General features: G+C 45.2%; 1 protein-coding gene across 2 annotated transcripts in view; it reads right to left on the bottom strand.

The window, feature by feature from the left end:
• LOC106572278 (semaphorin-3B) overlaps nt 1–11,755 on the bottom strand; it is a 69,108-nt gene extending 57,353 nt beyond the window's left edge. For both annotated transcript variants that reach the window (XM_045695976.1, XM_014146333.2), the window contains exon 1: nt 11,270–11,755. The gene's annotated coding sequence lies outside the window, so the exon portion shown is untranslated. The remainder of the gene's footprint in view (nt 1–11,269) is intronic.
• Nucleotides 11,756–14,816: the final 3,061 nt, after the last annotated feature.

The following is a 14,816-nucleotide window of genomic DNA, read 5'->3' as shown; positions in this document are numbered from 1 at the left end:
ACACACACACACACACACACACACACACAAACAACTCAAAAGGGCCCTCTGTCCCTCCCTCTCAATGTAGGGTTCACCTTCAGAGAGTCTGTCTCTGCTGGCTGCAGCTGGGTACACTAAGCCCTCTACTGCTGCTTCGGCTTACACTGAAATAAATGTGTGTTTCTCTCTGAGTGTGTGTGTGTGTGTGTGTGTGTGTGTGTGTGTGTGTGTGTGTGTGTGTGTGTGTGTGTGTGTGTGTGTGTGTGTGTGTGTGTGTGCTCGTGTGTGTCTGACTGTGACAGAGAGAGGAAGAGGTAGAGAGCGATTGAAATTAAGGAGTGGGGCTGCTGCTTTATCAGGAGGAAAAGACAAATAAAAAATGTGGCATGATCCCCCCTCCCGGGATGGGATCTATTAGCAGGCAAGAAGTTCCCTGAGAGAGACTGGAACTCTGGGAGGCTGGGAGAGAGGCTTGGAGGCTGGGAGAGAGACTGGGAGTCTGGGAGGCTGCGAGAGAGGCTTGGAGGCTGGGAGAGAGGCTGGGAGTCTGGGAGGCTGGGAGAGAGGCTTGGAGGCTGGGAGAGAGCCTGGGAGTCTGGGAGGCTGGGAGAGAGGCTTGGGGCCTGGGAGAGAGACTGGGAGTCTGGGAGGCTGGGAGAGAGGCTTGGAGGCTGGGAGAGAGACTGGGAGTCTGGGAGGCTGGGAGAGAGGCTTGGAGGCTGGGAGAGAGTCTGGGAGTCTGGGAGGCTGGGAGAGAGGCTTGGAGGCTGGGAGAGAGGCTTGGATGCGGACCCAAAAGCCATCTACTCACCAGCTACGGCCTGGGCACATTCATTACGCACCAGCATCACCCTATACACACACACACTAGAGTTGAATATTTTCCTGGTATTTTACAAATGTTCTATCCCGAGAATAAATCATTTTTTCTCCCAGGTAACCCGGTATTTCCCGCCAAAACCGGAAGTGTCATTCAAAAGCGTTATAAAGCATATAAATAGGCCTATGTCTGGATTTGATTAGAGCTTGGATCGAAAATTCAAGCCCGATGCTACCTGAGCCTGATGAGCCATACATTAAAAACATTTGATGAGCCCTACAGTAAAGAAATGCACTGAGCCCAAGCCCAAAATAGCCCAAATGATTGTGTCGTTATCCAATACATATATGATATAGACTACTGCACATTACACACGACAGAAACACATTAAAGCCCATAGATGTAGCTAGCTACAGTTGAAGTGGGAAGTTTACATACACCTTAGCCAAATACATTTAACCTCAATTTTTCACAATTCCTGACATTTAATCCTAATAACAATTCCCTGTCTTAGGTCAGTTAGGATCACCACTTTATTTTATGAATGTGAAATGTCTGAATAATAGTAGAGAGAAAGACTAATTTCAGCTTTTATTTATTTCATCGCATTCCCAGTGGGTCAGAAGTTTACATACACTCAACTAGTATTTGGTAGCATTGCCTTTAAATTGTTTTACTTGGGTCAAACGTTTCGGGTAGCCTTCCACAAGCTTCCCACAATAAGTTGGGTGAATTTTGGCCCAATCCCCCTGACAGAGCCGTTGTAACTGAGACAGGTTTTGTAGGCCTCCTTGCTTGCACACGCTTTTTCAGTTCTGCCCACACATTTTCTATAGGATTGAGGTCAAGGCTTTGTGATAGCCACTCCAATACCTTGACTTTGTTGTCATTTTGCCACAAGCCATTTTGGCCAAAACTTTGGAAGTATGCTTGGGGTCATTGTCCATTTGGAAGACCCATTTGAGACAAGCTTTAACTTCCTGACTGATGTCTTGAGATGTTGCTTCAATATATCCACATAATTTTCCTCTCCTCATGATGCCATCTATTTTGTGTAGTGCACCAGTCCCTCCTGCAGCAAAGCACCCCCACCACATGATTCTGCAACCCCCGTGCTTCACGGTTGGGATGGTGTTCCTCGGCTTGCAAGCCTCCCCCTTTTTCCTCCAAACATAACAATGGTCATTCTCCAAAAAGTACGATATTTGTCCCCATGTGCAGTTGCAAACCATAGTCTGGCTTTTTATGGCGGTTTTGGAGCAGTGGCTTCTTCCTTGCTGAGCGGCCTTTCAGGTTATGTTGATATAGGACTCGTTTTACTGTGGATATAGATCATTTTGTACCTGTTTCCTCCAGCATCTTCACAAGGTCCTTTGCTGTTGTTCTGGGATTGATTTGCACTTTTCGCACCAAAGTGCGTTAATCTCTAGGAGACAGAACGCATCTCCTTCCTGAGCGGTATGACGGCTGCGTGGTCCCATGGTATGTATACTTGCGTACTATTGTTTGCACAGATGAACGTGGTACCTTCAGGCATTTGGAAATTGCTCCTAAGGATGAACCAGTCTTGTGGAGGTCTACAATCTTTTGTCTGAGGTCTTGGCTGATTTCTTTAGATTTTCCCATGATGTCAAGCAAAGAGGCACTTCACCCCTACCTCCATGTACAAATTACCTCGACTAACCTGTAACCGCACATTGACTCGGTACCGGTAGACCCTGTATATAGCCTCGTTATTGTTATTTGATTGTGTTACTTTTTATTATTTTTTACTTTAGTTTATTTTGTAAATATTTGTTTAACTCTTTCTTGAACTGCACTGTTGGTTAAGGACCTGTAAGTAAGCATTTCACGGTAAGGTCTACACTTGTAATCAGCGCATGTGACGAATAAAGTTTGATTTGATTAAGTCTGGCTATGAACTTAAGCATCAGAAAGCGGGTATATGGAGGGGTGAGCAGGGGAGTGAGAGAGTGGGGCGAGGGGAGGGCCAGCGAGGGAGGCTGAGAGGTGGAATAAGGGGGCAGGAGAGAGGAATAGGGGTGAGAGATAGGGAGAGAGGGAGGGCGGGAGGACATGGGCTCTGATCCAGAGCATCTGGGGAACAACGGTGAGTGAGAACACAGGTGGCGAGAGGAAAGAGGAGTAAAGAGGAAGGAGCACGTCAACGGAAGAGATCTGCTCTGCTCGTCACTACGTCCATATTCAGATCTTCTATTCCCCCTTCTATACCCTGCTGTGTTTTCTTCACAGCTCTTCTCTCCCTCCCTCCGCTCTCTCCCTCTTTATCCTCCTCTGTTGTTCCTACATCACCCTCCCCTCATCTCTCCCCTTTCCCCTCCTCCTCTCCCTCTCATGGCCTTTGTTCTGTGATGATGGCTAGGTGCAGCTGAGGGCTCTTGTATCAACCCGACACCAAACCTATGCATCTGACTTCCCCTGAATCTTGCCTCTGAATACCAACAGCTGTAACTTTGACTGGCACTGCCACAACAGGATGGAATATCAGGCCTGAATGGGGAAGCTGAATGGGCTTATCCTAAACGAGCCCGACAGAGAGGTGTGAGTATAGTGAGTGGAAAATATTGAACTGCATAGTGTGAGGCTCACTGAATGAAATACCAGACATGCCGCAAGAGCATGCATGTGTGTGTGTGTGTGTCAGCCGGCATTCATTTCCTACCTACGTGTACTGAGAGGTTTACTGTGAGTTGTCACACACCAAACTATAAAAATGATGCAGTTGCACGCTTATACACTCCTACAGCTCTGTGGTAGGCCTGTGTGTGTGTGTGTGTGTGTGTGTGTGTGTGTGTGTGTGTGTGTGTGTGTGTGTGTGTGTGTGTGTGTGTGTGTGTGTGTGTGTGTGTGTGTGTGTGTGTGTGTGTGTGTGTGTGTGTGTGTGTGTTTGTTTGTTTGTTTGTTTGTTTGTTTGTTTGTGTGTGTGTATTCGTGTGTGTGTAAGCATGAGTGTGTATTAGTATGTGTGTGTTCTCAGTATATGTGTGTATGCCTTTCGGCTGGTGGTACCAGTGTGACAGGCGAGGAGTGACGGGTAAGGAGCGCTTTACAGCACATGCTCAGCAGCATAACAGCAGGCGTGGCTGTTTCGTTATCAGGCAGGCACCCAGCAGAACAGCCAAAATCCCCTCTCTAAGCCCCCGAGGTGGGAGAGAGCTCCCTCTCCCACAGCTGTGGGGGGCCAACAGGCGGGGGGTGGGGTATGTGGGGGGGGGGGGGGAGAGGGGAGAGACTCGTTACTTTCTCATCTCCTACTGTCAAGCCATCTACATCTCCTCTCCTTCACCTCTGGCTTTTTCCACGTGGTGGAGGGGATGGATGCTCTCCTGCAGCCTGAACCACACACACAAACACATACACACTGCCGCATACAGGATGCATGCACACATGATGCTGCCACATACTGTGTATGCACATACAAATACCAGGGCCCAAACCCACTGTAAACACAGCGCAATTACAGGCAGGTCCTTTACTTCATTTTATTGATTAGGATCCCCATTAGCCGACACCAATTTAATGAAGCTGCCAGTTGAGGACTTGTGATGCGTCTCTTTCTCTAACTAGACACTCTAATGTACTTGTCCTCTTGCTCAGTTCTGCACCGGGGCCTCCCACTCCTCTTTCTATTCTGGTTAGAGACAGTTTGCTCTGTTCTGTGAAGGGAGTAGTACACAGCGTGGTACGAGATCTTCAGTTTCTTGGCAATTTCTTGCATGGAATAGCCTTCATTTCTCAGAACAAGAATAGACTGACGAGTTTCAGAAAAAAGTTATTTGTTTCTGGCCATTTTGAGCCTGTAATCGATCCCACAAATGCTGATGCTCCAGATACTCAACTAGTCAAAAGAAGGACAGTTTTATTGCTTTTTTAAGTCAGGACAACAGTTTTCAGCTGTGCTAACATAATTGCAAAAGGGTTTTCTGCTGATCAATTAGCCTTTTAAAATTATAAACTGGGATTAGCTAACACAACGTGCCATCAGAACACAGGGGTGAAGGTTGCTGATAATGGACCTCTTTACGCCTAAGTAGATGTTCCATAAAAAATCTGCCGTTTCCAACTACAATAGTCATTTACAACATTAACAATGTCTACACTGTATTTCTGATCAATGGACAAAAAATGTGCTTTTCTTTCAAAAATAAGGACATTTCTAAGTGACCGTAAACTTTTGAAGGTTAGTGTACATTTTCTCAACAACAGGTTATGGTCGATAATATCAAAGGCTGCACTGAAATGTAACAGTACGGCTCCCATAATCTTTTTATTATCAATGTCTTTCAACCAATCATCAGTCATTTGTGTCAGTACTTGTTGAGTGCCCTTCTTTATAAGCATGCTGAAAGTCTGTTGTTAATTTGTTTACAGAGAAATAGCATTGTATTTGGTCAAACACAATTTTTTTCCAACAGTTTGCTAAGAGCTGGCAGCAAGCTAATAGGTCTGCTGTTAGAACCAGTAAAGGCCGCTTTAACACTCTTGGGTATCAGAATGACTTTAGCTTCCCTCCAGGCCTGAGGACAAAGACTTTCCTCTAGGCTCAGATTAAAGATATGACAGATAGGAGTGGCTATAGAGTCAGCTACCATCCTCAGTAGCTTTCTATCTAAGTTGTCAATGCCAGGAGGTTATGTCATTATTGACTGATAACAATAATTTTTCCACCTCTTCCACAATAACTTTTTTACTTCAAAGTTATTTTCCATCATTCTTTATATCATTGATCTTGGCTTCATAATACAGTTTCTTCTTCTTTTTGTTGAGTTTAGTCACATAATATCTCAATTTGCAGGAAGTCAACCAGTCACATGTGCAGCCAGACTTTTTAGCCACTCCTTTTGCCCCATCTCTTTCAACCATACAGTTTTTCAATTCCTCATCAATCCATGGAGCCTTATCAGTTCTAACAGTCAGTTTCTTAAACAGGTGCATGTTTATTAATAATTGGAAGAAGCAATTTCATAAATTAATCAAGTGTAGCGTCTGGATGCTCCTTATTAATCACATCAGACTAACAAATATTTTTTACATCATTCACTTAAGAGTCACAGGAAAATATTTTGTATGATCTCTCCTACACTATTTTTGGCCCAGCTGTTGGAACTTTGGCTTTCCTGGATATAGCCACTATATTGTGATCACAGCATCCACAGTTTTAAAACAAAGTTCTACAGTATTAGTAAAAATGTGATCAATACATGTGGATGATATAGTTCCTGTAGTGTTTGTAAACACCCTGGTAGGTTGATTAATAACCTGAACCAGATTACAGGCACTGGTTACAGTAAGAAGCTTCCTCTTGAGCGGACAGTTTGATGAAAACCAGTCAATATTCAGGTGCCCAAGAAAGTAGACCTCTCTGTTTACATCACATACACTTTCAAGCATTTCACACATATTATTTAGATACTGACTGTTAGCACTTGGTGACCTGTAGCAACACCCCAAAAGAAAAGGCTTTAGATGTGCCAGGTGAACCTGCAACCACAACACTTCAAGAACACATAAGATCTTCTCTAAGCATTACAGGGATATGGCTCTAAATATATACAGCAACACCTCGCCATAAGCATTCCTGTCTCTTCTATAGATGTTATATCCTTGTATTGCTACTGCTATATCATGAAATGAATTCTCTAAGTGAGTCTCAGAAATGTCTAATATATCAATGTTATCTTATGTTCGCAAGCTATTGATTTCATGGAGTTTTCATGGCAAAGATAAGTTATTTCCTCTTGTGGCGCACAGCTTCAGGATAGTCCTTGTTGAGGAAGATGTACGTTCCTCTCAAGTTCTTGGCTCTTTCCAGAACAGCTACCATGTCCTTGAGACTCAGGAACTTGACCTTTATCGGCCTGGGCCTGTCACCTTGGCCGGTGGTGGGTTTTCCAGTCTTGTGGGCACGCTCCACCTCATTCTTCCTGTGGTCAATCTTTAGCTTCTCCAAGATCATTTCCCTCACTTTGTCCTCAGACTCCATCCAGGTCTCATGTGGAGATTTTGCAATTTTGTCCACAACTAGGTTGTTCCGCCTTGATTGTCCCTCGAGATAATCTGATTTCTCCATTGTTGTTGTCATGGATTCACCTACAGAAATGATGTCCTCTCTCAATGACTTACAGATTGCTGTCATCTTGCTGTTCTGCTGTTTAAACTCAACGAGCTGACCCTGGACAGAACTGCAAACTGTTCTTCAGGTCCTGGACCTCTCTGGTCAGATCGTCCATTCTTTTATTAGTTGACTCCACCAGTTTTTGGACAAAACACTTGAAGCTATTTTCTTGTTGTTGTAACAACTGCTTGTAGAACTCTTTTTGTTCATTTAAAAGATCCTTCACCTGTGATAGAGAGACACCAATGTCCTCAACGCTACTACCGCCAGCTTTGGTCTTTGTCATGGTTACTCCTCGCAGTACCAGACAGAGCAGGTTAAAGGAAAGATTGGAAACAACAACAACAAACAGCAGGGATCTAGACAGCCACAAGCCCGGGACAATCCACGGTCCCAGCCACAATGGCTTACTACATCTCTGGCTGCGTTCAAGCCCTCAAAAAAAACCTGCTCGCTTGATATGCAGGTAGCTAGCAGATATGCTAGCTGCTACGCCAAGCAGCTCCTCAGACCCGGCCTTGGTCAGCAGAATTACTGGACAGATAGTAACGGTCCCAGCAACTGATGCCAACTGCGTCGTGGGATCCAAACTCATCAGGTAGCTAGCTAGTAACCAAACTTTTTCAATAGACTTTCAAAACAACAAACTTTCCAAACCAGCAAACCCGAGCTCTCCCATATTACGCTTTCCGCGTTCAACAGGAAGTGATGTGTTATGGCGGGCTGCTCTGATGCGGTGACAGACAGCTCTGCACGTTAAGGCAGATGATAGAAGAAGCAGAGGTGAAGAAAGGAGGGGAAAGACGCACGAGTGTCCAAGACAAGAATGTAATGAGGACTTCCTCATTATGTAGCACATTGCTAAAACACTGTTCTAGGTTGTTTTTACCCCAAAGCTTCTGATTCTGAACTCAGATTGGCCCTTCTGGCCTCTGTCCCTCCCGGTTCGGTGTATCATCCTTATGTTGTCTGTACCTTATGACACTAACTGTTGTAGTCAGGCTACTGTGAACCCCACATGGTTGCACTGTGGTGATGATCTCATATAACTAGATGACTAGGACATTTTCCTGGTTAGGTCACGTGGTCAGGGAAAACTGATCCTACTGTACCTATGAGGCTGTGTGTTTATACAAACAGTCTGTCCCACTGTGGCAAGATTGGTCCGAAACCTTTTTTCTCCCAAACCATTCTTCCTTCTTTACATATGAATGAAGAGGAAAAAATGATGAGCACGTGATTGTAACCAGGGTAAATCAAATGATGAGCAGGTGATTATAACCAGGGTAAATCAAATGATGAGCAGGTGATTATAACCAGGGTAAATCAAATGATGAGCAGGTGATTATAACCAGGGTAGAACAATTGATGAGCAGGGGATTATAACCAGGGTAGAACAATTGATGAGCAGGGGATTATAACCAGGGTAAAACAAAGGATGAGCAGGTGATTATAGCCAGGTTAGAACAAATGATGAGCAGGTGATTATAACCAGGGTAAAACAAATGATGAGCAGGGGATTATAACCAGGGTAGAACAAATGATGAGCAGGGGATTATAACCAGGGTAGAACAAATGATGAGCAGGGGATTATAACCAGGGTAGAACAAATGATGAGCAGGTGATTATAACCAGGGTAAAACAAATGATGAGCAGGTGATTATAACCAGGGTAGAACAAATGATGAGCAGGTGATTATAACCAGGGTAAAACAAATGATGAGCAGGGGATTATAACCAGGGTAGCACAAATGATGAGCAGGGGATTATAACCAGGGTAGAACAAATGGTGAGCAGGGGATTATAACCAGGGTAGAACAAATGATGAGCAGGTGATTATAACCAGGGTAAAACAAATGATGAGCAGGGGATTATAACCAGGGTAGAACAAATGATGAGCAGGTGATTATAACCAGGGTAAAACAAATGATGAGCAGGGGATTATAACCAGGGTAGAACAAATGATGAGCAGGTGATTATAACCAGGGTAAAACAAAGGATGAGCAGGGGATTATAACCAGGGTAGAAAAATGATGAGCAGATGATTATAACCAGGGTAAAACAAAGGATGAGCAGGTGATTATAACCAGGGTAGAACAAATGATGAAGCTTATGTAAATGGTAATCTGATTTCGTTCTGCAGTCAACCGAGACAGTAAATCTACAGGAGACAGCACCTTCAGATGGCTTAATACTACTGAGAGAGCATCAAACACACACGCACACACGCACACACACACACACACGCACACACACAGTTTATATGCACTGTGCACACACACACACACACATTTTAAATACTTTATTTGAATCCACCAATCAAATCGACTTTAAAAAAGTATCCAAACATTTCAGAGGTCCCTGTATGCACGGCACTCAATGGTACAGAAAGCACCTCCTTCTCCAAATAGCTAGGTTGCCCACGACAGCTGAAACAGAGTAGTACCTAGCAAACTGCTTTGCCCTAGTTTTTGGCAGGCCTCCAATCTGGAGGCAACACACCGTAAGCCTGTGTACGTGGCCGAGACTGACAAATATCAGCGTCGCCAGCTTGCACCTACACCCGAGGCTGTCCAAGCTTGCCACGAGGAGCATGCATACACATGCACGTGTGCGCAGACACACAGTTTACATGCACTGTACACACACACACACAAGTGCGTGCGAATGAATACCTTACTCTCATCAGGAGTGAGTATCATATCAAATGCCTGTATTGTTATATATATTCGACTGGATTGAAAAAAAAAGCTGATAACATTTTAATGATTACAGCATTTCGCTTTTTATGTGAATGAGAGAACAACTTTTAGTCTCCTCCAGCAATAGCAAAAAAGTCAATATTTCAAGAGAGCAACAGCACTCGTACATATTTCAAGAGAGCAGCAGCACTCGTACATATTTCAAGCAAAGAACACTGACATTGCTACTGTATATCTTCCTCTCCATCTGTTCCTCTCAGTCTGTCTCTCTTTTTCTCTGTCCCCCCCTTTCCTCCTTCTCTCTTTCTCTCTCTCCCTCTCTGTGATGTGCAGGGCTATAACCATGGACTGACTTTTAGTGAATTGAGCGTGTGGGGTGTGTTTTGCAGTTTTCAAAGCTAATTTCCTGCAATTCTACACATTTCGCCATGATTTATGCCATACTAATATGACATCTGAGTGAGAGTGACTAACACAATAGGTTGGTCATTTGGCCATGATTACTACCAACTAGACTAATTAACCAATCTAAAATGTTTTAACTAACATGGGTTAATTGAGTGACTGTCAAGAGGGAAACTGCTGATTCACAACCAAGTTTTGATATTGCACCTTATGTATTTACACACACACACACACACACACACACACACACACACACACACACACACACACACACACACACACACACACACACACACACATAAAGAAAGCAATTAATTTTTTTAAATTACAGAGGTCCGGACCTCCAAGGTGGTGGCCCGCACTCACACAGCACCTCAAGGACAGACAAAAACAGAGAGAGACAGAGAGACAGACAGAGAGCGAGAGAGAGAGAGAGAGAGAGAGAGAGAGAGAGAGAGAGAGAGAGAGAGAGAGAGATAGAGAGAAAGACTGACTCGAACCACATAGATCTACAGTAGATACCTCCAAAGAGGCACAGCTACAGAGTCTACCGTTTAGCTCAAGCGCTCCAGAAAGTTCAGTCAATTATTCAGGGAGAGATGTGGTCTTTGAGTAGCAAGGACACTGGGTTAAAAGGGATAAGGTCCGTGTAGGATTATTGGAGATCACAGATAAAGCAGATCTGTTTCAGATATTAGCTGCCTGAATGTACTCTGCACTACTTTAGAGAGAGGAGAGAGAGAGAGGCAGAGAAAGAGGGGAATAAGCTCCCTTCGTTCAAAGGAGCCCTTTACAAAACGTGCAGAAAGGAGAGAAAAGCCCGAGCTAAATGAGATTAAAGTGACAGCGTGTGGAGGGATGGGTAGGGATGGAGGGATGGGACAAGTGGGGTGTACTGGATTTCAGGTGTCGAGAGATTATTCTCTTTTTCGTTCCGCTGGTCAGTCTCATAAGAAATAACCTGAACAGGCAACTCTGTACTAAATGTGCTTACTTTTACTGGGACTGACTTGAGCTTTGTGCAAAGCACCACTTGGCTATGAGCAGGGCAACCATTTGTCTATAAATCACCCACCAGTACACTGGCCCGTCCACACAAACACAACCACACACACACTCTGCTTCCAACAACTGTTCCGATAACAGACACTTTAAATTGCACAGATAACTATGATAAACAACCCCCCCCCCCCCCACAGGGAATTAAAGGAAGGGAATGTCTTACCTTTGCACTCTCTTGCTATCTGTGTGTTCCTGGCAATGTGGTGCTCCTAGGTCCGTGTTGCTCTGTCTGTGACAGGTGCCATGGTGGAGCAGTAGAGTCCAGAGTAAAGAAATGTAGTCTATCTCGCTCTCTCGCACACTCTGTCTCTCTCTCTCTCTCTCTTGATCTCTCAGAGTTATTCCCGCTGTGAACAATCCAAATCACCACAGAGACCGTGCAGGAGTGTGTGTGTGTAAGTGTGTGTTGCTCCAAAGGTTTCGAATTCCAGAGTCCTGAGCTAGTGTGTGTCCCCTCTCTTTTTCTCTCTTCTCCTTTCTTTTTTCTTTCTCTCTCTCTCTCTCTCTCTGTTCGGGGCTGGCTTCTCAGGACTGTAGGGGAGGTGAAGACCAGTCAGGGGGTGGGACAGCGCATAGAGGCTCTCTCAGACAATCTTTCACTCTCTCTCCCTCTCTTTCAGCCTTTTGGATCTTTCTTTGACTGATACTCTATCACTCTCCCACTGCTCAATGTCCTCCCCCCCTCCTTCTCGCTCTCCTTCCCTCTTTCTCCCTCTATTTCTGTCATTTCCTCCCTCTTTCACCCTCCCTTGGTCCCACATGTTAATTTGCTACATATGGCTCTTTGATCTCTCTGTTTCTGCTCAGTGGTGTGAGTGACTGAATGCTGTGATCTCTGTGTGGCTCTATGTGCATTGTAGTTCCAGGGTGGAAACGGCAAAAGTGGCATTTTGGGTTGTTGGACTGAGACTGAGGGTAAGAGTTAGGGGACGTTAAGTGACTGGCACTGGGTTGGAGTCTAGGTCTGGGTCTCTGTGTCTCACTATAAGTCTTTCAAGAGGTAAATCATTAACCTTGTTGTTCACAGTCAACTTGGAGCCACAGCGACACATTAACTACACACACAGACACACACACACTCACACACAGTACACTATACTCTCATTTACCGTATCTCTTCTCAGACATAGGGGCGCGGCACAGTATCAGTAGCTAGCCAATCTGACACATATACGCCAAGATACGCACACACACCTGCTACAGGGACGTACACACACTGCCGACAGGCTGGCGTCTCACTGGGACCATGCAGACGCCCATCTCTAGAGGGTGTGGAGCGAATCAGCCAGAAATGCCAGTCAACAGTACTCATTATCACACACACACACACAACAAGGTCCTTGGGGACAGAGGCTACACTAAGGCTGATAACCTAAACTTGAGTCCTGCTGCTCTCACTAATCAAGCAGCTGGTCTTGCCCATAAACAGAGTTACAGCAGAGTTCATGACCACATTTGGAGTAGCCTAGGATCTATTTTCAAACACAATTTCGTAGAATAGTGAGCAAGGAGAAACACCTGGCCTTGAGCACGAGACACACAATCACTGATCCCGTTCATGTATTGACCATCTAGCAGATGCTTGGACCAGCAGGTGTGTGTGTGTGTGTGTGTGTGTGTGTGTGTGTGTGTGTGTGTGTGTGTGTGTGTGTGTGTGTGTGTGTGTGTGTGTGTGTGTGTGTGTGTGTGTGTGTGTGTGTGTGTGTGTGTGTGTGTGTGTGTGTGTGTTCAAAGTAGGCCTACAGTATCCGACACCAGACTCGGGGACGATAAGCTGTAAGGACCACTGATGTCACAACTCGGACGTAAGCATGTGAACATGTCACACCACCGTCTCAATCAACACAATCACAGCAAAAGCATCGTTTTCTATCACGACCACACACACAAACACAGCCATCACGGCCTACGTTTTTCTTCAGTACAGCTAATTGAAGTATTTTGAGGCGTATTCTACTTTTGGTTTTCAATGCTTTCCCTAATTGTGCTTAATTTATCTGAATTGATTTGTGAGGTATTTTGTGTATGCCGTGCCGTAACTGTTAATAATTGTTTGATTGATTTAGTCTTAATATGGTCTGTGTTCCAGAGGCAGACATGTCCTCATGGCTCCTCACACCAGACCCAACCCGTACCGCTTCATCCAGCTCGACCATACCCGCTCAATACTCCGGCACACCCCAGACCTTTACACAAAGGAGCCAGTCTCAACCGACTCCCTCCCTCTTTCAATTTCCCTCGACCACCTTTCTCTCTCCCTCCCTCTCTCCCTCCCTCTCTCTCCCTCCCTCCCTCTCTCTCTCTCTCTCTCCCTCCCTCTCTCTCTCCCTCCGTTTATATATTCAGGGCCTCTATAAGCAGACTTCTCCACCCAGCAGTCCGTCGTCAACACTGATGCCTGTCCGTCCGTCCGTCCGCCCGCCCGTCCGTCCGTCTGTCTTTCTGACACCGCTACTCCTAGAAAGACCACATTTTCACACACCAGCCCTGTTCCTGGAGATCCACCCTCCTGTAGTTTTTCACTCCAGCCCCAGTTGTAACTAACCTGATTAATCTAGCTAATTATTCGAATCAGGTGCACCAGATTCTCTCCCTCTCTCTATAGGTTTGAGTCAAAACCTACAGGACAGTAGCTTTTGCGGGAACAGGGTTGAAGAGGCATGCTATAGACTCTCAGACACTCATGCATACAAATGAAATACACAAAGGTCTCAGACACGCTTGACTTCTTTCCGCCACCGTAGTCAGTGAGTGATGGTGTATTGAAAGAGGTACAGAGGAAAGTCTCACACTGATAACATCCCACTTCCCAAGCTGTGTATGAAAACAGACACCTGTACAGCTATTATCCCCATTCATTTGTTGACATGTTTATGCCTACCGTTTACCCTCTTTCCCCCCCACACAGACTTTACCAAGGGCATTCCATCTCTTTTCCTAAAGTACCATTCTCTAAACCCCCCCAAAACAATACGCTCTCCTCATCTCCAGGACCCATGTTTGCCTCCTCTATATGAATATTTAACGTCTGAACTTAAAAAGGCTTGTATTTTACACACTACCCTCGGCGTCTCTCCCCGTCTCTCCCTTACAAAGGCCCAGGACTGGCCAGTGAGAAGTAGAGAGAGGAGCCATCTCAGAATCTCAGATAGAACCGCGGAAGAGAGGAGACTCTTTATAACTCACAGCCATAATATCGCTATTAAACTGACAGAAACCTACAGAACTAACAATAACGTGGTAGCTACAGTATGAACGTTTTGGGAGACGTGTCTGTGGTTGCTGTGAGAACAAGGTAGTGTCCCTATTCTTTTTATAGTGCACTACTCTGACCAGGGCCTATTGGACTCTGGTCAAAGTAGTGCACAAGGGAATAGGGTTCCATTTGGGATGAAACAGAAATCACAGGAAAGACTTTCGGAGCGTAAAGTTGACCAGCTGTGACCTTGTGGGTTCACATTCCCACCCTAAAGGTCTTTGTAGCCAGATTGTGTTTAGCTGGGTTAGTAGTGTGTTAGTGCCATCAAAGACCCTCCAGGCTTTTACGGCTTTGGCCGTTCCACAGCTGTGTCTCTGAGAAATCATGCAGGCGGTCAACAGCTTCCTCCTGGACTGGATGTGTGTGTCCTCAAAAAGAGGATGTATGGAAATCTGAAATACAGGTGTGTGTGTGTGTGTGTGTGTGTGTGTGTGTGTGTGTGTGTGTGTGT

This window comes from Salmo salar, chromosome ssa15, assembly GCF_905237065.1.
Source record: "Salmo salar chromosome ssa15, Ssal_v3.1, whole genome shotgun sequence".
Lineage (NCBI taxonomy): Eukaryota > Metazoa > Chordata > Actinopteri > Salmoniformes > Salmonidae > Salmo > Salmo salar.
Note: the sequence above shows the minus strand (reverse complement) of the source record. Positions and strands in the feature narration are given on the sequence as shown.